Genomic DNA, 26,937 nt, shown 5'->3' with positions numbered 1-26,937 from the left:
TATTCTTTCCAGCTTATACAAACATCGTTGTGATGGGTTTGCCATGTGTAATTTGAAGCAGGTGAAGCTGATGTGAATCGGAAAGGCTTTTCATTCCAGATCTGAATGGACGAAGTGTTATCGTACAGAACAAAACGACGATACTGCTGAACATTGTCTGCAACATCCTTCACCTCCAGTGTCAAACAATAGAGCCTTGGTGAGTTTGAAGTAAGATTTAGATCCATCTTGTGGAATGTGTGGCTTACCTTTTTAATTAAAACGTTGGTTGTGTAATCAACCTTTAATAGTCCTGTCGATGGCAATACCTCATTTACCCGCTCCCCCTGGTGTCTTGGGATCCAGCCAACCGTTAAACTCAACATGGTGTACGGTAGATCGTGTAATTCGTTCATTTAATTGAAAAGGCTCAGAAGTTCACGTCTGTTTAATTAAACAGTGTTCGGGTGGTTGGTTGTCATACCTATAGCAAATTGTTCGCTGTTCCGCAGTTTTGGTGTAAGGTTTGGCGTTAAGATCAATGTTGGTTCTCGTGTCTTTGGCCTTTAAGTAACCACCACCTTTTGTTTCGTATTCTAGACACAACCTGTAATTTCATTAGTCCAGCACTCCGTGTTTCAGAAAATGAAAAATAATAGATAGTGTTTAGTACATTAAGCGTTTTGGAAGGATTATTCTTTAAAATGAAAAAGTATCAATCCATATTTAAACAACATTAAACTTACGCCTGGCCATTTGCGAGTGTGTATTTAGTTGATGAAACTGAAATATTATGTGAGTCATGAAAGGTGTTCTTAACAGACTGGCTCGAATTTACATCCTCAAGTCGTCTGTGTGTTGATAAAGTAGAAAGCAAATCTGTTGAAAATGCAATAACATTTTGATTAGAATGCATGCCGTTATAATCATCACCGAATGACTTATTTATTTTAATAATTTCAGTTTTTACTAGCCCACATAATGGTTAATAAACAAAATTGTTTTAAATTAAGGCGATTTGTATTCACCACACACTTAAATTGAAACGCAACAACATAGTTTTTAATAGTACTCTATGTATGTACTAGAAATCAAAGCCACACATTTTAAATAAGCACTTTAATAGTATTGATACTTCATTTATTCGGAAATGAAATTATGTAAATGACTTACTAGATACTTACCGAATAAATTTTGGCGTTTGATATAAACGGTTGTGTCAGTGATTCCAAAGTTTTGTTCGACAATAAAGGAAGGAGGCGGCAAAGAGCTAGAAATGTCTATAGTGTATTCTGTGCTTAAAACAAACTGCATCGTTGACGGCTGATAATTTCCATACAAATCTTGCAAATATTGACACTCCGTTGATTTGGTCGATGGAAATGATCTCTTCTTTTCACCGTTTGGACCGATCGCAACAGTGTCACATGTTAAGATAGCGGGTTTCTTATTTGGTTGTCACGAGGTTTCCACAGAGTTCTTAATATTTCTAAACCCCGTCGCGCATGTGCAGTCCTTTGTAAGACCGTCTTTACTGCAATTCCCAGGCCAACAGTAATGATTGTTCCAGGAACACATCCCTATATGACATGCTTTGCATTAAGCTGATACACATATGTAATAAACGATTTGTAACACAAGTCATTAGGGGTAGGATACTTTTTTCCACATCAAAACAAAATTTACTAGAACCTTGGTCAATTGTTTAGTATTTATAGAAATGATCGCTCCTGTATTAATTATTTATTGGACAAAGACATACTTGTTATTGAAGATGAAAATCATGTATTGTTTAAATGTAAGTGTTTAATGACATCCGGGAAAATTAATTTGTTTTCTTGGTATCGTGGAAATACTGACGTTGTTCATTTGTATAATCTGATGGCAGCGAACAATGTTACCCATATTAAATCCATTGCTCTTTACTTTCATAAACTTATGTTAGCTATAAGTGCTAAAGATAACACTTAAACTTGTTTACCAAGAGACACAACTCTTATTTAGTTACATATATGTTTTTTGTAATATTTGATTTTCTTTGTAACATGTATTATAGGTTAGAGGCCTTTTATTGAATAAACTTTCATTCGTTCGTTCGTCCGTTCATTTTCTAATATAAAATACTTGAAAGGATAATTAATTTAGTTCGTATTGCTATTAACAATTGTTAAATGAACTCTCAAAATTAAGATTTATTCCGAATTGAAACATATATACACATAGGGAAATTAGATGGTATTGTTTGATAAATTGTTAATGTGAACCTTGTAACCAAATTGTGTGTAAATCTGATTCCCACTGTTTTATTTTGTTGCCAATTGTAAAATAGCAAACGTTAAAAAATGTTTCAAGTTCTAAGGTCTACAAGCTCAATAGAGTATCAACAGTTTTATTCGAAGCATTTAAGCTAAGAAAGGGAAAATAATCTTTGGCGACGGAGACCTGATGGCTTCTATTACGAATACTATCAAACATAGGTAACAACCTATAGGTGACTTGAAATTATAAATTCTTACGCTGACATTCAGTGTCTCTTTAGTAACGTTTGAAGAAGAATTTGTCGTCATTACATTCTACGCAGGTGACGTCGCTGGGATTTGTGCAGTTTCGGTGTCTACACTCGATGATTTCTGGACATTCTGATAACGAAATAAGTTATCCATAAGTAAATAACGAACTCTGGAAAACGCAGTACTTTCATTATTGCAGGATTTGCAGCCGTCATGAAAATGACACCAACACGACATATAAATATTTACCAGATCGTCCACTTGAGAAATTAAATTCATCGTTTTGGTAACACAAATTACACAAAATGTTGAAATCATTATGCTACGATTTATTGTCTGTCTGTCTGTCAATACGAGGCGGTTCAAAAATATGTGGAATAGTGATCTCATTTATCAAAAAGCTGGCATGACAACGTCACCCAACGTTTCTTGACAACAAGCAATTGTAGAAATTTATGTCATTGATAAAGAAAGTAATTATACAGTACTGGTATTTAAACGATTTGAAACTTGAATTTCACAAAACATGATAAAGAAATTTGAATTATCAAAGAGTTAAAGAAAAACTCAATCCGATGTCCATATACATGTATACACCAATGATAAACATTGTTCGTTGTTCATTAACGATAATACTTTATTGAGTGGTAACTTATCGAACAGGAAGAAGCGGTCAGAAGCAAGAACGTGTGTATAATTTATATATTATTGTGAAGCATTGCAAAGAAATTCTACATACATAATTATGACTGTTAGTTCCTCGGAAGATAGCCTTAAACTTCTAAGAAAATATTATTGACATACAACGAAATATAAACATATGCATTGCATGAACATTAGACATAGCTAATCCACATTTGGAAAGTCCACTTTTAAACAGGATTTATTCTTAGTCATAGAGCCTAAAGTGGTGACTAAATCACACTATAACCATCATGTTAGCATTACCCTTTCCGAAGCACACCTGTAATAGTAAGGTACATTACAGTAGCAGACTATCAAATACATGGATGTTTTTGCAAAAATCAAACACGTTTATATCTACATACCTTTGAATATTTTCCTGCATACGAAAAAACAGATGATCAGAAATGTTAAAATACATGAACTTTTGACTTAGTGAGACGTTTTTATATCAGTACAAGTGAGGATAATTATTTGAACGGTTGTTAACTACTAGTAATAGACGACAATCATTAACGGTTTTAAACGGTGCAATAGTATTGTCCATGCAACATGCTAACTTTAAGTATGTCTGAATACTAATGTAAATGGGTATTGTGTACAATAAAATTCATTAATTATATCTCGCTAATGAGTAATCTTTTTAAAGCGTGTACGCGTGTTGTGCTTGATCTTAAGCAGCCAAGGATATTTGTACGACATTGTACATTTCATAATCAACTAGGTATTTTCCACTATATGGCTTAATTCTTCCATTTGAATTTCGATTTACCTATAAATAAATGTTGAATAGTTGATAAATAACATACAATTCACACACTACGCGTTAGTTTAAGCTTTCTTTTGACGGTTCATTTCAATATTGTATATTGTATGAAGCCCACTAAATTTTAAGGATTCATTAAATGAACTTCTATCGTGTACAGCCTGACATGTTTGTTCGTTGCGTTCTGCTATAGCAAAATTCACTATTATAACTGGTGAAATGAATCGAAGACAAAAACATCAACAAATGTCTAACCTACTTATCATTACAAGCACATTAATACTGAATATATACCTGAATAAATTGACTATTTAAAAATGAGCATGCAGACCAAGCGACGCGTTTCAAAGATAATTGATACGTTGCGTCTAGCTTGGCCCTAGCTTGACTAGTTTAGGTTGAGTTCCAATCGAACAAAACTGACACAAATTGTAGAAAAGATTGTGGGCCGTCGCCTTTCTTTGATTCTAGTAATCATATAAATTTAAAACAGAAAGTGACAATATGACAAATATAGCTACGTGCGTTATGATCGTAGACATGCTTCAACGATATCCATAAAATCACGTGTGTTCTTTAATCTTATAATACTATCATGTCTTTATAAATCACGCACTTTAAAAACACAACGCGCTAAACAATGGACATGTCCTTTAATTAAGACCCTTTTGCATTCACTAATAATGTGAGGTTGGGCGCCCGTAAAGTTTTAACCTCAGTTAAGTCCTACTTAGTTATCACCTGCTGGGTCAAGGAGGTCGATCGAACACTTATAAATGACAGTATGATAGTTCTGTAATGCATGCTGCGTCTTGTGGCATTAAGTTTCTTCTTTGGTACATGTTTGGAATTGCTTCTCGTGCCTTTAAACTCGACCTTGGTTAATATTAAGCTTCTGGGTTTGTCCGTAAAGTTTCCATTGTCTACTCAAGGTGAAGTCAAGCTTTCAGTCTCTTGCGTAGATATGAGAGCATTTAGTAGGACTGACGGCTAAATATTTAGATAGGAGTGTAACTTTATTGAATGCATACGTTTTAAGATTTTTAAGACATACTCAAACAAAATCTTATCAGATCAGGTCGTTGGTTAAATTGGTTTACGTTTGCTTACCACCAAAAGCATTTCAGATATTAAATAAAAACATTGAGCCTTAAACAAATATTATCTTATCACCTCAAGCCTCCATTTTCAAATGATATTTGGTAGAGTAGGTCGAACTTTTATCAACATAATTAACTCTTATGATAGAATCCAACTTGTGATAAATCAATACTACAAAACTCGTGATATAGTATAATTGTAGTAGTTATCAAGTTCATAACAGAATACAGAAAATCGTAGATAGTAATCAATCACATATATCCAGACAATTGTAGCCAAAATCGCAATGAGAGTTTTATAAAATAGACAAATTCAAAAAGAAATGTATTTCATTTCTTATAATGTGGTTTGTTTTATATGATATTACACGTTTTTAACTTATTATGCAAATTGCTTTCCAACTATTTACTATGCATATGATATTAATTTACCAGTTACTTGGAAGACATTTTCCCCTTATTTATTTTACATTCGTTTTAATAATTTATATAATACGTCATTTTACGAATAACATTAATTATATTACGATTATGTATTATATGTATAATACAATACATACCTTCACACTTTGGAAGATAGAAGCCAGTTCTGCATCTACATCTGTCAGGGCTTGTACACGAGTTGTTGTTTAAACACGATGTGGACCCAAAACACAAGGCTGTTGTAAAACGGAAATCAAGATATATTACGATATAAGTTATGTTAAAGACATTTTGAGGCAATTAGACGTCTAAAAAGGCATAGCTCAATATACTATAAGTTCAGCTAATGTATATAAAACGTCGTCGTCATCATCATCATCATCATCATCATCATCATCATCATCATCATCATCATCATCATCATCATCATCATCATCATCATCATCATCTTCGTCAACGTTATCGTCGTCGTCGTCGTTGTCGCCGTCGTCGTCGTCGTCGTCGTCGCCATCATCATCATCATCATCATCATCATCATCATCATCATCATCATCATCATCATCATCGTCATCATCATCATCATCATCATCATCATCATCATCATCAAATTTACCGTTACCTGTATAGATTATATATAGCAGAAGAGTTTCATTTAGGCGAATCGTTTGTTTCTTTTCTGTATCTACTAATGATGAATAGGAACAATCACTCGGACATACAAGTGTTTTAAATAAAATCCACAAGAAAGCACCACGTGCAAACAGGCTGATGTAGAAATGTGTAAAAACAACACAAAACAGGGCAGATCTTTCTTTTCTTACACAAGTCGTTTATAATTGTCTTTAGTTGGTTTCGTTGAATGTTCGAATAAATCAACCTACGTGTCTTACAGTCTGTGCCGATAAAGCCGTCGCAGCAAACTTGGCGGTTACACGTTTTGTCACAAGTGTAATACTGTATCCTGTAATAGGTTATAGGGTAACAATTGAAATGTTGTTATGTTATGCTACACAAGCATACCTTACAAACATACTGGTAAGATATGAACATGATGCAATAAAGAAAAGCAGTAAATAATTTTAAAGGGAAATAAAACATTTATGAATTCACTATTACTTTATTCTTAAGTCATGTAGTCTGTGCACTTATAATTATTAATAGTCTTGTTTCAGTATCTTGAGTAAGAGGTCGTATAAAGAACGATGTTCTTTAATGGCAATTAGTCTGACAATAATTCACCGCTAGCAAATGAGCGTTGATCTAGTTAAGATAAAGCTCCTACATAACTGATACAAAAACAATAAGCATTTATGATATTGTAATGTTCATAATAATGATAACAAACACTTGTCATCAATTCATAGCATTGTATACGTATGTACTTCAGTACTATATCTCTTTGTAATGCAACCGGAGAGATAATTAACAAAAACACGCCTAGAACGCCTAAAATGCTTGAGAGATGCTTGTTACATATTAAATGTATCATTATGCGCAAACCTTATAGGAGTTAAATAAATATAATTACAAATATCTATTGTCGTTTTTGAGATATTCGTAACAGAATGTATTCACCACATATGATGGTGTACCAAGAATATCAAAAAAAAATTCAAGTAGTTACGGTGAAATCAAACCTGCTGGTACGTATATTTTATTGCTAAACGTATATCAGACTACATCGAGCAGAACGTGCACGTATAAACTTTTAAATAAGTCAACTATGAAACAATCGTATTGCTTGTTGTATACAAAGACAAAATTACATTACGCGACTGTTTTGTGGCATAACGTGATCTCGGCCGGCGCGACAACGGAAATATGTTTCCATAATAGGCGAGTGCATTAACCCCTGTACTTCACATGACGCTGATACAAGTAAATAGTGTGTGTGTGTGTGGGGGGGGGGGGTATCTATATTAACGTCTGAATTGAAATTATATTCAAGAGCAACAATCATGGGTGAAGTCTTGTTCCTTGCCGCTATGTTTGATGTTATGTCTACTAAATGGTCTTGGAATAAAAAAGAGAGAAGTTTGTGCACATAAACTGGTTTACACCATTCCAAGGCCGAACCTAACAATGATATTTTATCCTTGATAAAAATACCTAGTCTTTTAGTATATATGCACTGTGCTTTTTGTGGAGTCTTGCGCTGTTTTTCCATGTTTCTTGTTTGTGTTTTGTTTGTTTCTGTGTTCTATGTCTTAGCGTTTACACTGTTCCATTAAACGGGGTTTATGTTTAAACTTTTGGCTACTGTGCTTGTTTCTGTAGTTTTTCATATAAAAATACTGATGAAAATGAAATGTTTTCAAAAGGAATGAACTCTAAATTAACCAAAAACGAAGTATTTGAGTATCCGAACTGTCAACACAGAAGGTTTAAGTATATTGGTAATGCGTTTCTGCTTATAGTGTGGATAGCGATAACTTAAACGAGCATAATTACTGTTTGTGAGAACCCCAGACCGCTATCGAGAGATTCGGGACAACGGCAAACAGCAACCAATCATTATCTTTTTCATATTCACCAATAGAAATACATTTTGACATCATATAATAGCAAATGATATCACATGAGCTTTACTGCAATAAATAATACAGTTACATTATATAAATTACTATGACATCAACTTGTTCGTAACATTTCTAATAAGGATACTGTATTTGTGTAGGCTATTCCGCTTGAATCATCATTCAATTTAAGTATCAAAAATCCTTGATGAATTGAAGAACAGTGCGAGGCGAATGATATACGTTTGACCAAAATAACAATGATAACATTCCACATGACCGCTACCTTGACGTTTAATTCACATTAAACTTTGTTCGGTTCTTTGACATACCTGTTATGGTAGCAGTGGTTGAAGGTTCCACATGTGGTTCTTACTGTTACAGTCTTTGAACATTGACCTCTGCAAGTATAGGCTTGAGAACAGAATCCAGCTTCCACAGAGCTGCAAACACGTTAATAGAAGTCAGTGAGTATTCCGTTCGCGTCGAAAGTGTTGCATTGTTACAGAAAAGATACAGGTTAACTATAATTTAACATGAAGACTACTAACATTTGTGAACATAGATTTATAAAATATATTCTTGATATTTAATGTTTTGATAAACGGGAAAGACATCAGAACTGTTTGGCAGACTCTAATTAATGGCAGTGACGACAAACATATCCATACTTCTAAAACATATTACATGTGATTTTAGAAAAAATAATCTTAAACAAATGTTTTGATCAAATTCGAGGGTGTTTTTCAAGCGCATGTGTTTGATTCTTAACATGGAGACATACTAATATATTCTAATGTGTAAAGCAAAGTAATATGTGTATTAATGTCATGATTTAAAATAACGTTTGAAAGGTGAAGGTACGTTATAACTAAATGCTTAGTACCAGGATGCTGTCCATGATGCCTTCTCTATATTTAATTTTTGTGAAAACCGATTCAGAATGATATTTTAGTCTGAGTAATGCACATAATTTATAATAGATATAAAATGCTATTGAATTGTGTCCGATTATTGCACTCAGAGAGAAAAAAACTAAATAACTTGATTGGATATGGTTTGCTGTCACAGAACTTCTGATGTCTGATGGCCTGATGCAACATGGTATCCTTAAAAAAATGAAAAGTGAGTGAATTGTCTGGGGAGAAACGCGACATACATTTTTGTTGTTCAATTCATTTTGGTTGGAACTAAATTCGAAGGAAATGCATGGTTACCGTATACGTGTAACGCTAGAAATGTCATTTCTTCCATTTTGACGTGTTGTCTGTCAAAAACGAATCAGGAAATTAATAAGTAGTGTATCACATTAAGGGACAAGACTGCTTTGATTAAAGGTGTCATATTTGGAAAGAAATGTATGGCATTTCACTTTTTCAAGCAGATTATAACTATTAAATATATGGTTGTTAGATACATGAATCGGTAGAAATGGCATTTTTCGTTTGCATTAAAAACGTAAAGGGAAATTGATAAGAAGTGTATGACCTAAAGGACCCGAAATGCTTTCTTTAAAAGCTGTTAATTGTTGATTGCGGTTTTAAGGGTGGCCTACCTTGTTATACCAGTTCGGAAGGGGATGGTTAAACTACAAGTAATATCGAAAATGCTCTTCTGGGGCAGTAATTACGTTCGGCAGATTTAAATGTTGTATTTGTAGTGATAATCTTCCGTAAAGAGAACATAATTATAATGTGAATATAAAAATTGACAACATTTTTATCGTTATTTATGTGAAATAACCCAAGGACGTGATCAGCAATGGCATTTGGATTTGCATTTCAGGTTCTGGCCAGGGGTTCATTTCGTATAAATGCCAATTTAAGTACTTTTCATCGTTAAATGAATGTTAAATGGCAAGTAAAACAACATTTTACGTTCCAGTGTTACTTTTGATATGCAAGGGATCCATAAATAAGTATACATTGATTTAATAAACGTTAACAATTGTTAACTACACATTCGCATTAACAAACCACTTTCCTTTCTAATGGAAGTCATTAAAAATGAAATGCGTTGCTGTATATGTTTATGCCGATTGTAAGCATGGTATATATTTAGGTTCGCAAGTACCACAACCAACCACACTTTATGTAGAAACTAAGCTTAAAAGGTCGGCAAAGCAGGTAGTATATCATATCATATTAAAAGAGAATCTTAACCAGTTACTCTGTAAAAAAAATGCAATCAGTTATTCTAAATTCAAAATGTTCGCAACATCTCTGTGTAAATTAAAGCGAAAACATTTAATCTTACTAGCGTAAAAACTAAATAATACACATTAATCCAAACGTTTTTTTGCATCTACAATAACACACTGTAAATAATGACAGGGAGCCATTCTTAGAATTGATGATTTCGACGTGTGGTGTCAACGTCCGTTAACTGTAGATATGTTATACATTGTGACACGTAGGTCCGATTGTTCAGAACTCTGCCAAAGTAAAAAACGTTGTTAACGCCATCTTTGTTAACCTTCAAAAACTTATCTTTCTAGAACATTAATTTGCATAATTGATCTGCCGTATTCCTTACAAGCTTCGAGACAGCTGTTTCAGCTGATCGATTTTTTTCTTTCTGTACGAGCATCTCACCAAATAGTTCACCGTTTAAAATTATCAACAGTGCTGTGAACAACGTTGTTAACTTTAACGAATGTCTGAACAAATGACCAATACTCTAACAACAATACGGCTATTAACAAACAACTTGTCAGTGGACGATGTATAAGGTGTCAATAACCAAGTTTGTTCAAAATGCATGTGAATAATAAAGGTTTCTATGCGAGATCATTTCACATCCACTGTAACGTTTAAATCTCGAATGAACTGACAAGATGCCACCACCTTTGTCACGTCGGACAATGGTTGTTCGTTGTACGTTGCATATTTGCGGGATCGTTCTTAGAAGCACTGACTAATAGGAAGTTGCCTTGGATGGAAGTGGATCTTGAACCATACATAATCAAAGTTGAACTAAGGTGACCACTTAATTTTTTTTTAAATGCGTAATTAGGGCGCGATTGAGCAGTGTCGTGCTGTTGCTTGCGACGCATTGCGACAAAGGAAACATTGCATTCACCGTATGTACGTCGCGCATTAACGTCGTTTTTATTTTCATAATTAAGTATATGTCAGCTAAATAACAGTTTCGAAATAACCACACAACCATGTTTTCTTTGTAAATGTGTCGTTTTCTATGTTAATATGGAAATTTAGCATCTTTTTACATTTGACGCATGATCCAATTTATGAATAATGAATATCATTTGACCTAAAAAAGGATAAGTTACAGTTAACATTATTCAAAAAATGTATAGAACTGATAACTGAATGCTGAATATTTGTTTTATAATATTGATATTTAAACGCGTTTGGCATAACCTGACACATTCACATGTGTAATTAAAGTAAAATTAATTCGTTGATCAGTGATAAATAATCGTTGAATTGTTAAAAAGCCGATCTCATTCTTAAAGAATCGTCTTAATAACAAATATATTGACTCTTATTATTAAGATGTTTTCTGTTTATGAATATTATCATTAATTCTTATAATGATACTTGTATTTTTATTTTTAATATCGATAGTTATTGTTTTGTTGGTGTTATTATCGTCATTACATTTTATTACAATTTCTTTTTTTGTGATTAAAAAATAAGTAAAAAATTTACAGGATGATATATAAGTATATTATAAAAGTATTACCTGGATAATGTACAGAACACAGTTATTAGACATAAAATGCACTGATGCAGCATCTTTGATATTAAAAATCCTCCAACTCGCTAACTGTTCTGTTATACTGTTGACACTGTAAATACTAAGAAGAGTTATGATGTCATTTTAAAACAATATTAGTACAACCGACGTGGTAACGCACTTTTGGTTTCGTTAATGTTTATCAAAGGGGATTTATTCCGTTTCAGGATGTTAAAATAAGGTGAACGCAGAATATATGAAAAGCATGAACGCATAAGGGGGTATTAAATTTGATCTGTTATTGATTGGATGACAGTCTGATTTGCTGAACGAATATCACTAGGCACGAACGATTGCTTTATTATCAATTATTTAACCGCATGTGTGACTTGTCTTTAAGCCTCTAGGTTGCAAGAGTATAAACTAAATCAATATTAATAACGAACTCGTTTTCAAACTATACTTTTATTTTCTTACGATTAAGAAATCAAATTAAGGAATGAATCCGACCTAAAAGGAGTTCTCCGTTTAACGTTTATGATATTGTTTATGTGATATGCCATACACATTCGTTATCATTATATATGTATTTGCTTAGTGATTATTTAAGGAATCAATTGCGGAATTGATGTCATTTTCTGGAAATGAACGAAGCTGGACAGGTTAAAGTGAGTGGAATTCATTGGCTTATTAAATAATTGTTGAATTTGCTTTAAAGAACCTAACAGTATTTCTTTCTCACCTACTCTGTAAATAAAACGATTTATCAATTACTTCGCAACAACCCGGAAAAATATCAATAACTTGAAAAAAAACAATAACAAATCACTTTTAAACGTAAAATTGAAACACCAATGACACCGATGAATTAAATTTCATACAAAAACACTTTATAACATGTTGATTAAAGGGACCTGCTGACAGTTTTACAATTTACCTGAATAGTGTTATGCGAGTATTCGCGATCCGAACATATCCGAAGATGTTGCGTTTATCGGAAAATATTAACAATTGCCGAAACGCGGATTATTTAAGGAATGGAAGTTGAGGTTTAAATATCAATTTATGACAAAAATGACCGAAAGTACACAGTTCTTAGATTCGTATATTTGCTCTCAAATTCATCTAGGAGCGGGTGTTTGTATATGAATGCAATCCGCCCAACCCATACCACAAAAAGCGTAACACGAATAATCACGTTTTATTAATTGCTGATATTTAAGCATCATATTTTAATTGTCTCAGTTTCAATTGATATAGCTATCCTCGGACAAATAACTGGGCCAATATTAACTCACATAATAAATAACATTGTAACATTACTGCCCTGGAGTAGTACCCGCAAACAAAACCTCTTATGTTTTATGAAATTTACCAAAAAACAAAACAAAAAAACCCACTGGCATTCTTCCTGCAACTCAGACTCTTACATATACTAACAATATTAATTTTGTGTATTTTACAACTCGCGCGATTTATATGTTTCCACTCGAGGATTGTTTAAATGTTTCTTCTTACTTAAGTTTGATTTTTTGACAAGACCCATTAAAAGATCCTTGCCCTTATATGACATTACAGTAAAAGCACTTTAGATAGCCTGAATATTGGAAATACCAATACAACCAGGAAGTATCTCATTGAACTAGACGAGATATGTTAGATGATTGGTTATTAGGTAGACAGATAGGTATTAATTTTAAAGACCAGAGTACTTAACAAAAAAGAGACGTGCCATGATTGAGAGTTTGCCTACTTACCTAGATACCGGGTACTTGACATTCGTTAGTCAGCATTTTACGTTGATAAGGAACATTAAATGCACGTGAAAGAATATATTTTACACGGCGGTAAAATACCATTATAAAATCTCGCATAATTGACCATGTCCATAATAAACTGCCGCATTTTCTTTCCCAAGGCTTATTTTAAATGGACTGAAATTGACAAAATTGACATAAGTAGCATTTCCATACATCCTCTATAAGCAAAATAAAAACTTGGTAAAAAAAACAAGTCATTGACAACATTTATGTATACATGAAGGATGGTGTGCAAACAAGGTAAAAGCAATTTTTAGGTGTAGGTATGTATTGTGTAATACTATTTAATTCTGTCTGGTATACTTCACAAATGTCTGCCAAAATAATTGCAACAAAATGCCCACGCCTGTAATTTGAGATATTTTATAGAACACGAGCTCAGCGAATCAACAGCAACCTAAAGTAATAACACATGGCATTTGAACATTTTGCCTATAAAGCAACAGATCTAACACACTGGTCGGCGTGGAACAAAGACTTCGTGAAATACACTCCATGAAACTATTTTTGTGCATTTAACAAACTTGATCAGCATTAAATTCGAAGACAATTAGATGGTGAAAGCATCAATAAAATACCAATGCTAATAAATGCCTAAAATTTGCTACAATCTATGCAAAATATGACTGATAACATAAACTTCCTATTTCAAAATGAGGCATTGCGCTCTTCACCTTATCTTATCGTTCATATTCAACAACATTTTGAACGTTGTGAATTACTGTTCTAAACGTAGGACATTTCTAAAATTGATTTTAATAGACATCGGGAATTGGTTTCAAGATAGTGGAAGATCTAAACAAGGTCAAATCTCAACGCGATAACTCATTATTTTTAAATAAAATCTTTACTTACTGGGCATTTTTTTGTGTGTGTGTGTCATGTATTAAGTACATAAAATGAGATAACCATTCAATTTATATCGTAGGTTGGCTTATGCATTTCAGCTTCGTTTTCATGTTAAATAGCCAATGACTTATTTGCCTAAAACTATTATCAATAATTGCAGTATGCGATGACAAATGGAGCCAAAATTTAAAACACACAAAACGCATACAATCGTTATTAAACTAAATATATCATAACAAATTGTCTAAAAATCAAATAAACACTTTCAAGTAAAACTACACCTTACATAATTATGTTCCTTCATAATGTTTAAGTGACTGCGGTCATGAAAACAACCTTTAAGTGTCCTCTGATTTTGATGCAAAAATGTAAGGGTCAAACTTTTTTCTGATCATCGGTCTTAGACCAAACTAAAATGTCCTCGAAAAGTTGATTCTATATAAAGGTTTCACCGGCGCTAGAACATTTCAAAAACCTTGTAATTGAAAATAAGCCTGTGAGGATGACATTTCAACTTTTTTTTATTCTTAAAGTGTTGTTGGATTCATATAATTCTCAGGTAGTGTGTTTTTCTCCAGAAACAGAGAGATTATTTGCCAAATGACAGTTAAAATACTTCGATCTCTTTTATTGCAATTAGATTAAGAGTCATCTTGGCTGAATGCGTATTTCCATGAAGTATTTTTCCCACTAGAGCAAAAGCTATGTAATCTATTAAATATCACTTTTTTGAACGAGAGTAGAACAGCTTTTTTTAATTCCAAATCAACGCAGTAAGCAATACTGCAACGAAAGCCCTTACAATGACAATACATCGAGCTGATACAAGTAAGCATGTTTTACACTGTGTCACAGTCTGTGGCACAAACGCTCTTCTAGACGTGATCATCGAGCATACAGTAGCGCGTAGCATGTTTTACATTGCGGCACGAACGCCCTTCTAGACATGATCATCGTGCGCCCAGTAGAGCGTAGCATGTTTTACATTGCCGCACGTCCGTTCTTCTATACGTGATCATCGTGCACACAGTAGAGCGTATCATGTTTTACATTGCCGCACGTCCGCTTTTCTAGACGTGATCATCGTGCATACAGTAGAGCGTACCATGCTTTACAATGCAGCAGGAACGCCTCGCAAGACGTGATCATCATGCGCACAGTAGAGCGTAACATTAATTACATTGCGGCATAAAAGCACTTCTAGACGTGATCATAGAGGAAACACAAGAGCGTAGCATGTTTAACACTGCGGTTTTAACGCGCTTCTAGACGTGGGCATCGTGCATACAGTATAGTGTTTTACATAACAACACGACCGAGCTTCTATGCGTGAGCAACGTGCATACAGTACAGCGTAGCTTGTTTAACACTGCGACATGAGCGCGCTTCTAGACGTGATCATCGTGCATACAGTAGAACGTAGCATGTTTTACATTGCCGCACGTCCGTGCTTCAATGCGTGAAAATCGTGCATACAGTAAAACGTGCATCATCGGGCATACAGTACAGCGTAGCATGTTTTACATTGTTGCACGTACGCGCCTCTAGAAATGATCATCAGGCATACAGTAGAGCGTAGCATGTTTTACACTGCTGCACGAACGCTATTCTATGCGTGATAATCGGGCATACAGTACATGGTAGCATGATTTACACTGCTGCACGTACGCGCTTTTAGACGTAATCATCGGGCATACAGTACAGCGTAGCATGTTTCACACTGCTGCACGTACGTGCTTCTAGACGTAATCATCGGGCATACAGTACAGCGTAGCATGTTTTACACTGCTGCAAGTCCGCGCTTCAAGACGTGATCATCGGGCATACAGTACAGGGTAGCATGATTTACACTGCGGCACATACGCTCTTCAAGACGTAATCATCGGGCATACAGTACAGCGTAGCATGTTAAACACTGCTGCACGTACGCGCCTCTAGACGTGATCATTGGGCATACAGTAGAGCGTAGCATGTTTTACACTGCTGCAAGTCCGCGCTTCTAGACGTGATCATCGGGCATACAGTAAAACGTAGCATGGTTTTCACTGCTGCACGTACGCGCTTCTAGGCGTGATCATCGGGCAAACAGTAGAGCGTAGCATGTTTTACACTGCTGCACGTCCGCGCTTCTAGGCGTGATCATCGGGCATACAGTAAAACGTAGCATGTTTTACACTGCTGCACGTATGCTCTTCTAGGCGTGATCATCGGACATATAGTACAGCGTAGTAGCATGTTTAACACTGCCGCACGTCCGCGCTTCTAGACTTGATAATCTGGCATACAGTAGAGCGTAGCATGATTAACACTGCTGCACGTACGCTTTTCTAGGCGTGATCATCGGGCAAACAGTACAGGGTAGCATGTTTTACACTGCTGCACGTCCGCGCTTCTAGACTTGATAATTTGGCATACAGTAGAGCGTAGCATGATTTACACTGCTGCACGTACGCTTTTCTAGGCGTGGTCATCGGGCAAACAGTACAGGGTAGCATGTTTTACATTGCTGCACGTCCGCGCTTCTAGCGTTTTTTTATTAAATGATAAACAAGGTCTCAGCAGCATGTTTTGTTTTTAACGTGTTGACACCCAGTTACATGAAACCACATTTTAAGTCAAACACCTCTAAAAAACTCTAGAATTTCTATTTTCTCCCATGATATGAATAATTTTAAAATGAGTTCAAATAATTATTTAATTTTATGTGAGTTAGTTATTTCTTATTGTAGAACTTCAAAATTTCTATAAAATACATATTCATGAAATACATTTTCAAATGCGATTTTTATTCCATGTTGATGGAAAATCTGGTCCCTTGTCTGAAAAAACACGCCTGATTGTCTAACCATCCATAGAATTTGCCTGCGTCACAGCGAGGTTGTATTTTATCGTTTGCCTCACTATATTTCTCCTAACAGGTCATTGAATGCCCACCAGTTAGTCATCTTAGCAACACCGTTGAAACTACTCGGTGTACATTTATTCGACATATGCTGTCATTGATACAATCCCTTATTATTTTAATATTGATGTATTGGTGAGGATCTCGTAGTTGAAAATCGAGGCAAAAATGATTGTAAACTGATATTTCATGTCTATTATGGAAGAGCATATCGTATATGTGTAAAGATCATATAGCCTTGTCGACTTGTTTTATGTCGACATTAGAAGTAATAACATCACGTAGTGTTAACGTTATGTCGACTTATCAACCAGTTAACACATATGTTGCTGAAATATATGTCCACAATCAGATTAACACGGTATGTCGACATACCAATAATAAAATCAACATATTAGTAAGGTTCAATTGGTTATGTCGACAAAAATAAGTCGTCATCATATCAACTTAATAAGCAAATGCTATAACTATTTGATGTTGCAAAATTGATAGCCAGGAAAACACATACAATTACAATAATATATTTTTGAAAATATTTAACACTTTTTCTGAAAAAAATCCTCTAAGGATTACTTAGTAATCATGTAACTACTTAGTACGTAAACGTTTCTTTTGATTTGTGATGAAGCTGTCATATTTTGTATGGAATTCGTATATCGTTTGACTTTTTTCGTATGACTTGCAACCTTAAGGTCATACAATCAGATATATTGATTATTGTAGGAACACAAAAATACCACACACAGATATTTATTAGGTTATTAAAGGAAACGACAATCAAACTTGTTTCAACGTTGTTTAAAAACAGACAGCAACGCGACCATATAAAAAGTAAATCAATGGAAATCTAAGCCAAAAGAACTATAAACACTAGCATAGATGATTATACAGCAAATACACGAACGACAGTTGACGTTTAAATGATACATGATATCAAAAATAAATAAATTTCAAGAACAAAATTAAGATAAAACATCAAACTACAGTAAGGCACAGCTATGAATATATTGAAAGCTAAATAATGAACTATAAAAACAACAACAGATTTGCAACAGTTACGCTTTTCCACTACCAATACCTATTTCAAAAACTATAGAAACAAGCTCAGTAGCAAAAGGTTCAAACATAAACCTGGTTTAATGACACTGGGTAAACGCCAAAGACATAGAACAAGTAAATTATTACATTGTGAATATTGTCCTGTGAGCACTCTAAATCCGTACTGGATATGTACAATCATGTTATAGTAAGGAATAACTCTGATATCTTCGGAGAAATTATCGTAGATGACGGAGCCAAAATGTCATACATATGTGCGGTGTAATAGTAGAAGTCAAGAATCGGTGAATCCTTTTTTTGATCCCACAACAGGGCTATGCAAAACTGGAATTCCCGGAAGTGTATGGAATGTTTGTTACTAGATGCAAGCATTGGAATTCCTGAAAATATATTAATAATTGTTTGTAAAATATCATAAATAGTCAGCCTTATAAGAAATTAAGTACTAATTAAGAAGATTAACTAAGCCCACATTTTTTCATGTGATTAACTTGGCATGACCTCTGACTTTTCTACCAAAATAAACATGGTAAGCTGCAACTAAACAATTTAATCATGTACATAGTTATATATGCAATCCTATTTAAAGTTAAATGTAGCCACCATAACTAGGTTCGAGCAGTATAATTATTCTAAACATGTATACCAAAACAGATTGACATAATGTAGACAATTCGGAATGATAATAATTAAATATACCATGATTATATAATGCTATCTTTGAACATGTTTGATTTCCCGGTTAGCGCAGTGTTTAGCGCACTCGCTTCTCACCAAGGCGAATTTGTTTAGTGGTCACCAAGCCGAACAAGTGCACAAGTGGGTTTTCTCCGGGCACTCATGTTTCCCCTACAACACAAGACACCAATCTCGCGCAACATCGTGCCAACGAAAGTGACTTAGTATAACTTTTCATAACTTCCTTCACAATCGTTGTAAAATAAATAATTTTTAAACTAAAATGTTTGTACTCTCCATCGCAAATCCTAAAACAATTGATATGTCTAAATCGTTGAGTAAAATGGTCGGTCTAATAATTTGATACCGTGTGATTTTCTTTTTTATTCGATAATACTTTTTGCAGTTAATTTCTTTGTGCACTTTTTATTTTAGTATTTAAAAACTAATCAATACATTTTTATCACAATTAAACTTTAGTGTAAAGCAGAGTTTTACCTAAATTATTTCGCAAACATAACAAAAGTATTTGAAGTCGTTATTAGGTACTATATAGTCTTACCTGACAAGGCAGGAGGATGGATGATGGTGAATAGGGAGGCTATGTTGTCCATTGTATGTAGCCCTGATGTGTACGTTTGATGTTTCTGTATTGTGTAATGTAAGTCCTCTAGCAGTTGCCACTGTCTTCAAGTGAACATTTATCCAGTCTTATTTGCTGAACACGAAAAGCTTTGCTTGTTTACAATAAAAGACGCACATTTGTTTTGTCAATAAATTGTTTCTAAGATGTTTTTTTGAAATTAGTATTATCATTTGCAGTAATGTGTTTATAATTTAGAGCAGTTTGGACTCTGGTCATGAAACGATTGATTTGAAGAATAACTGAGTCTACAAAAGTATTTTCGATAAATCCTCTCATTCTATCAAATGCATCTTTGTCTAACTTGCAACAATTGCCTTCGTCCGATTATCCTTCAAATTATCTAACAATGCAATGACCTTAACTTGTTCAAATCGGTTACAATAGATTACAATCGTAGCCTTTGGGTGGAAGAGGATCGATGATTACCCCTGGTGATACCATAATATCACTTTTATGTCCCGTGGCATCAATGGCCTTGACAACTCCTCAATAAATGCTGCCTGGAATAAAGTTTAAAGTCTTGAGTGTCAAAAGACAACATCGAATGCTGGCTTAATACACATGAAACTTTGAATGCACATTTTGATTTACTTTGCATCAAACCGACAACCATAAATGATATAACGTCTGTACAGTAGTAGTCTGTTCACCGACCTACTTTGAATCGTGTATATGTCAGCTTAATAACCAAGGTCCATCTGCATTTCAAAACGCGGGGTGTAACCATGCATGTTTTCCCTGTAATTTCAAACATTGAAACGACTAGCTCATTGTTTTTCCCTCCGTGGGTGGCGATGTGTCCGTTACCAACTCTGTGGAAACAACCAATACCAAATATCAAAAATGATCATGTCTTGCAAAACATATTTCTTTATCGTTTGTGTGTAACGTGATCCTTTTCTCCCCTTATACCTTTGTTTTGTCAAGTAGGTTGCCATGTAGGAACGTATACATGTGGCCAAAATCCAAACTGTGAAAAATCAAATAAAGAGATTGGAAATAAGCTCAATGAAAATATGAATATCATTGAGTTTTCTGTTATTTACTGAAGCGACACTAAATGTTAAGTGTCTTTAAACATTTAGAATATAAAGCGTATACCGATTGAATTTCGTCTAAGATTCAGATCAAGTATGGAAGTTGAAAACAACATTTGCACCATTAGTCTTTGCGACATTTCTGCAGCTACTCAAAAATTGTTCGTTGACTGTGTATACTTTGATACAGTTCAAAGTATTATTTAGTCTTAATATGTATATGTATTTATGTCATATGTCGAAGAATGTGTTGTCCTGTCCATCAATGGACATATTTCTTCATATGTCTGCAACAGGAACAGCAATCGTCGCAAATTAAAAAATAAACCCTGTTCAGAGGAGTAAGGCAAGGGTCCAAACAACAATACAAACACTCCAGATTGACCACACACTCATTAAAATAATTACACATAAATGTTAGGATTACCGCCTTGAAACTGTCAGTGAAACACGACTTCACTGGAACACGAGTCCACTTTTAAACTAGTTTGTATGGCAATAACCTCAGACTTGTACAAATGTTAATGAGAAATTACAAAATTAAAAATATTAACCTCACCAGAACAGACATCAACATGGAACAATGAATGATAGAGTAAAAAATAAAATATAAACTGATAAAGTAATTTCGATTCAGAACGGACGGATACAAACACCACCTGCAAATGAGGTCAATTTTCAGAAACAGTGGTAGCTAAGAAATGCACGATAAAGTCATAGCTCGCCTTATAAAAGATTAAATCTATGTCTTCATATAGAAAACTAATGAATGTATCAGCATTATGTCATATTTGTGTAGGTTGTGCTCCAAATATATGACTTTTCACACTAAGATTAAGAATATACAACCGCATGTTTCAATTGTTGAGGAATGAAACCAAACCATATTCTTACCGTTATATCGATAGATAATAGATTGTCACGTGAGAAGGATCCTTCGCCCCTCTTCGTCGTGAGCTAACTAACGTCCATTGATAGAATGCCATAGCAATTGCCTTTTCCGCAAATGACCAACGTAATTTGACACGGACGCACGTATCTCCATGTCATATATATGCATCAGTTATCTGAAAAAACAATGGTTGGATATTCAACTTCTGTTACAATTTCAGATATATTTACAAATGGGACAATAAACTGATCTTTGCTCTCTGTGGGAACAAATCCATCTTCCGAAAATACAACTGCTTAGTATGCAGTGTTGATGATAGCCAACGTGCAACGGTTCACTAATTGTCATACGCGCCGAGTTGTTTGTCACTTGTTATTCGCTGATGGATCTATATCAGATATAAAAGTTTGTCCGGGAGGATATTTTGACTGGCGAAGAAAGTGTTCACTTACTAGAGAAAGATAATGACCGGCATTGTTGTACGCATGCTTGTTAATGTCAATCTTGAGATTATTGTCCGCATCTTGTATTTGTAAACGGCGTAGTTTATAACTTAGGCATTCACAAGAGAACGTAGGGTACAGGGAAAATGTATCTAGACGCCATTCCAGATACGGCGAAGAAGCAATACCATTATGTGCTGTAAAGGAGAAAAAAAGTCAACAATAATGTTCGGACCGGTTCTATTCAAAGGCGATGTTTGTTCAATGAATACAGGACCCACTGTTGCGATTCACTCTAAATCAGCTTTTTGATTCCATTAACGCAAATGTAGAATGATTCATCGGAACCAATGCCTTGGTATCTCAAGAAGCTTGGAAAGATATATAATTGTATTATTTGTGTACAGGTGTAAGTGCTCACAAAGAAACGATGAATTATCTTCATCCCTTCCTTTTATTTCAAGCATCTGATATATTGCGGTAACATTGTGCGATTCAATTTCAGAAGCACACATACTACGGCACTTAGACGTTTTGTGCAGCTTTGCTCTTTGCATGTTTGTCTTCATTAAAATACTTTGCCGTGAAAAATAAAAAATACTTCGTGATAAATATCCATGCCTCATATTTTTTTAATTCTGGCGTTGAAAGATCACGCGTAAGGCAATCTGAACACACAGTTTTTAAAGAGTTCTATGTCATCTTTTAGTGCAATAACAGTCAAAAATCACTTTCCTGTCAACGCCTTTGGAATTCGGACCGATTGTTTGCAGAAAGGTACCTCCCTAAAAAGACATACACACTTCTTACTTCTGTAAAGTTGTATAGGTCCTGTGTACGCAGACATCTGTCGGACAATCGAACCGAGTACAGTTTTATGCAACTCTCGTGTCATCCCCAACAACGGAAAAAGAATGAAGAAATGAATGATTGCTTTGAAATAAAGTGTACTTAAGATAAGCAATTTGTGTTGTTTCTTTCAGTTTAATATCTCAGAAAATATTACATTAACTCAGATAAAACAAATGTCAAATCCTTTGGTGAAAGGTTTATAATACATTTTCTCTCAGATATTACTTGTATCACTAGCCTGAGGTCATAGTCAGTTTTATTATACGCCTCATACCAAAACTAATCGGGATTTAAAGTTGTAAACTGTCCCTATTTAATAACACAAGGAACTGGCAGCTGATGAAAAATCAAATACACAACATGTGATCGCAATAAATTAACTAATTTACAGACTTCCAAGGGCTATGATAGTTTACATATTTATACTGGTAACTTTAAATGTTTAAATTTGCGTTCTTATGTTAAGCCTTATGCAAACAAAACGCTCCTGTCTTTGATTCAACTTTAAAACCATATCGATACTTGACACCATTTTCTTACTGTTGTGACAGCATTTTAGTAACATTTATGCCCAGACAGAGTAGATAACAAGTTTTAGATTTTGTGAAATGCATACAAAGCAGCAATAGCCATTTCGGTCAAATATATAACAGCCATTATTTCCTTATGCACTTAAAGAATTATATCAAGTTACATTTACCTTTACATTTCGATGATGTCTAAAAGGAAGCCCATTTACCTGGCAAGTCCACTATGCAAGTTCTCTTTTCAAAGCAGAATAAGATATTTTATTTGTTAAATCAGCTTAGGTTTTAACGTAAAAGTGACAGAGTCCAATTGAAAAGATTAAATTTGTCAAACCTGTGATTACATATTTTACAGAACTTAATAGTTTAACAGTATGCAAAGATTGACATGTATTAAAAGACAATATGCCAAACTCATTAACTCTCGGAAAAATGGTGAATTATGAAAAATGGAAAGATATCACGAAAAACTGAAAGATTCATAATAATTGCTTGTGTTTTCATTGGTCAGATGACCGCATGATGCAGAAATTGTAGAGAAAAACATCCCTTGCCGGATTTTTTTAATATTTAAGTGTCTGTTTATAAGGCTTAACTTGGCACGCATTTAAGAAAACAACACTATTCATTTTTTGTATGTTTCTACACACAAACAAGTCTTACAGGAGTGACTAACATCTTCATCCACCTGAAGTATCTGATTCATAGCTGCATGTCGTCGTCTCACGTTGCTTGACTGCTTCGTGGATAAACTTATTGGCACACCAGAATCTGCAGAGAAGACACAATGTTTTATACATACTTCTGTTAATGGATAACAAATAACTGTACACAATCATTTAAGGCATACTCAAGTCAATATGTAGCCATACCATTGAAAAATAGCGCAGATGAGATCATTAATTCAACGATTTTGAGAACATTCATGAAATATATTACATAGGCGGTTATTGCCCATACTAAGGATAAGGTTAGCCATGTCCTATAACCACTTCGCAGACAGCCTGACATTCAGGCAGACGGACGGACGGACGGACGGACGGACAGACAGACAGACAGTAGAGTACGACCGTATTACACTAGGGCGGGGGGGGGTACAGACTACCTTTTTGTGATATGTAGTGCGTATTTCATGTGGATTTATGATTGGTATTTAAGAAACTTTCATACCGTTATCTAATCACTAAATGCTTACCAGACGTTGCGTTACACCAATTTAATATCTGGCTGGTTCGTCATCATCCCCCGGGCCTGTTCAGAACAATAAGGTAGTTATTACACAATTACACAACTGATCACGTAAATACTCAAACCCACAAATGTACCTCCTGGACACAAAGTGGCTTATGGTACCTCTTAACCTGGCTATAAAGACAAATCTTGGATACAAACTAAGAATCTCAACGTGTGGAATGTAAATTATGCCAGACGCATACCTTACAGAACCGCGCATGAGATAATCCTAACATTATCCACATCCATTCGTCATCATCGACGAATTTAATTTTGTTTCAAAGAAATCCCTCCGTTTTCTTTTTTTGGAACTGAAAATGAGGCGTTCTGACTTTAGAAACAAGCCTTTACAAACATAAATTTAAAAGATAATGTGGAATAGTCTAACTAGGTTATGCAATATCAACTGGTCAAATTTTAACCAAATATTGTATCTACATCACTTAAAAATAATATCGAATAAAATTGGTCACCCCTCATTATTTGCCTTTATCCTCTTCATTCAATGTTCCTGTGGTCTTTAAGGTGAAACATTGATGTTTGTCCTCTGTTGGCTTCCTTGAATATTTAGTTATTTCTGTTCAGGTACACATTGCTATGCTAGATACTGATACTGTCGTCATTTCTGTCAATATCCGTCGTCTTTACGTAGGTAGTTGAACAGGGCGATTTTCGCATGGGGGTATGACTGGTTGTCAAGGTAACAGGATAGTTCGAACACTCCGAGCACGATCAGGCTACTTTTCCGTTTTGCTGAAAAAAATCTTGATATTCCAAGTTAAAATAGAATTTGGAAACAACCTGTCTAATGCATGGTAGTGTGTGTGGGTAATAACCAGCTGCCCTGTTAACTCAGTTGGTATGAGCGCTGTGCTAGTGTTTCGGCAGTTGTGGGTTCAATCCCAACTCCGGGCACTTTCCTCTATAGTTTATTTTAATGGTGGCAGCGGTAAACGGTAGGAGTGCCTCTGTCGGCCTAAAAGGTTAATAGGGTTGTATAATTTATTTGTTGGGAAGAACCAGTCACCCGGTTTTTCTGTTGGTTTGGGCGTTTTGCAAGTGATCCGGCGAATCCACTACCAACGCACTTTATCCTTCCACGTTTACTTAAGAATAGATACAAGGGATAACAAGACGAATGTTGATGTTAGGCATCAAAGACTCGGCTGAATGGGTTTTATTGAATATTAATATATATCTATTGATGTTCATGAAACATGGGGATTGACCCAAATGGACGTCATTATCACCGTTTACGTTACCATAGTAAACATTAAGCATATATTGCGGACAAAATCATTTCTAAACCTAACGGATGTTGGCAAATCATTATGCGATAAATATCGAGCCTCGTTTATACTTTCAACTATGGTAGAATACAAAGCATTTCCCTCATTCAGTATACAGTCTACATCGACAGCCGTTAATGAGGACATGTGGTTGTGTTCGTAACTAAAACAGGCTAATAATGCAACCAGAGCCATAGCGGTACAACACCTCTTACCATAATCAGTTTTCGCGTTTTCTTTCCCCGCAAAAAGATGTAGGAGAACGCTGAATAGTTGTGTCATGTGCAAAATATCGATACCCAATAGGGTTAATAAAGTCATGTAACAATATATTCAAGTGTTAACATTCCGAATAAACACGGACATAGCCGAACTATGACGGTTTAATCAACTTTTTAGATCGTAGTTACTCGATCGTCCCCGGCATGCGTAAATTATTTAGACAAGTACCCTGCATTATCACCGATAAAATTATTGGTGTCGGGTCGATTCGGCCGAGATATCATTTCGGCCTACTTTTATTCATTAATGTTTGTTTTAAATCGCGTGAATTACACTTTGAACTTTCATTTTACATCAGTTAAATTTAAATTGTGTTAATTTCGTTATTGCGACTTATATTTATTAGTAAAATCGTGTGAATTATGCTTTGTACTTCCATTTTATATCACTTAAATTTAAAATAGGCAAATAATGTCGTGTTAAGGCACTTATAAATAATTTAAACTATTATTCACAATATGCCCGTAAATTCTCACATGCTTATTTACTACCACAGCGTGTATATAAATCGTTTTCACAGAAATTAAATTTCTAAAATAACGAACTCGTATGACCGGCGACCAATCAATACAAAAACACAGAGAATAACCTTTTTTAATTTCCTGTTTTAAACATTAGGCTTATTCGTTTTATATGACGTTTTGGAAGTTTTACACGCATCAACGGCTACCTCCAACGGTTATTGATGAAAAAATTTAAGTAAAGTTGAATATGAGTTGATATCATTAACAAATCTTCTTTTATTCAT

At 34.6% G+C, this 26,937-nt stretch overlaps 1 long non-coding RNA gene across 6 annotated transcripts; it reads right to left on the bottom strand.

Moving 5' to 3' along the window:
• Positions 1 to 18,028: 18,028 nt before the first annotated feature.
• LOC128224150 (uncharacterized) lies at positions 18,029 to 26,879 on the bottom strand. 6 transcript variants are annotated; one of them, XR_008259449.1, is made up of 11 exons: positions 25,092 to 26,879; positions 24,822 to 24,929; positions 24,581 to 24,636; positions 24,049 to 24,156; positions 22,817 to 23,622; positions 22,016 to 22,203; positions 21,566 to 21,738; positions 20,293 to 20,604; positions 19,551 to 20,134; positions 19,010 to 19,159; positions 18,029 to 18,690 (listed from the first exon to the last, which is right to left on the bottom strand). It is a non-coding gene; the product is annotated as an uncharacterized LOC128224150 (long non-coding RNA). The 6 variants fall into 6 exon arrangements; XR_008259447.1 differs by having other exon boundaries at positions 20,289 to 20,446; XR_008259446.1 differs by having other exon boundaries at positions 19,010 to 19,296; positions 20,293 to 20,446.
• Positions 26,880 to 26,937: the final 58 nt, after the last annotated feature.

The sequence above is a fragment of the Mya arenaria genome, chromosome 17, assembly GCF_026914265.1.
Source record: "Mya arenaria isolate MELC-2E11 chromosome 17, ASM2691426v1".
Taxonomy (NCBI): Eukaryota; Metazoa; Mollusca; class Bivalvia; order Myida; family Myidae; genus Mya; species Mya arenaria.
This window is presented reverse-complemented; position numbering and strand designations above follow the sequence as displayed.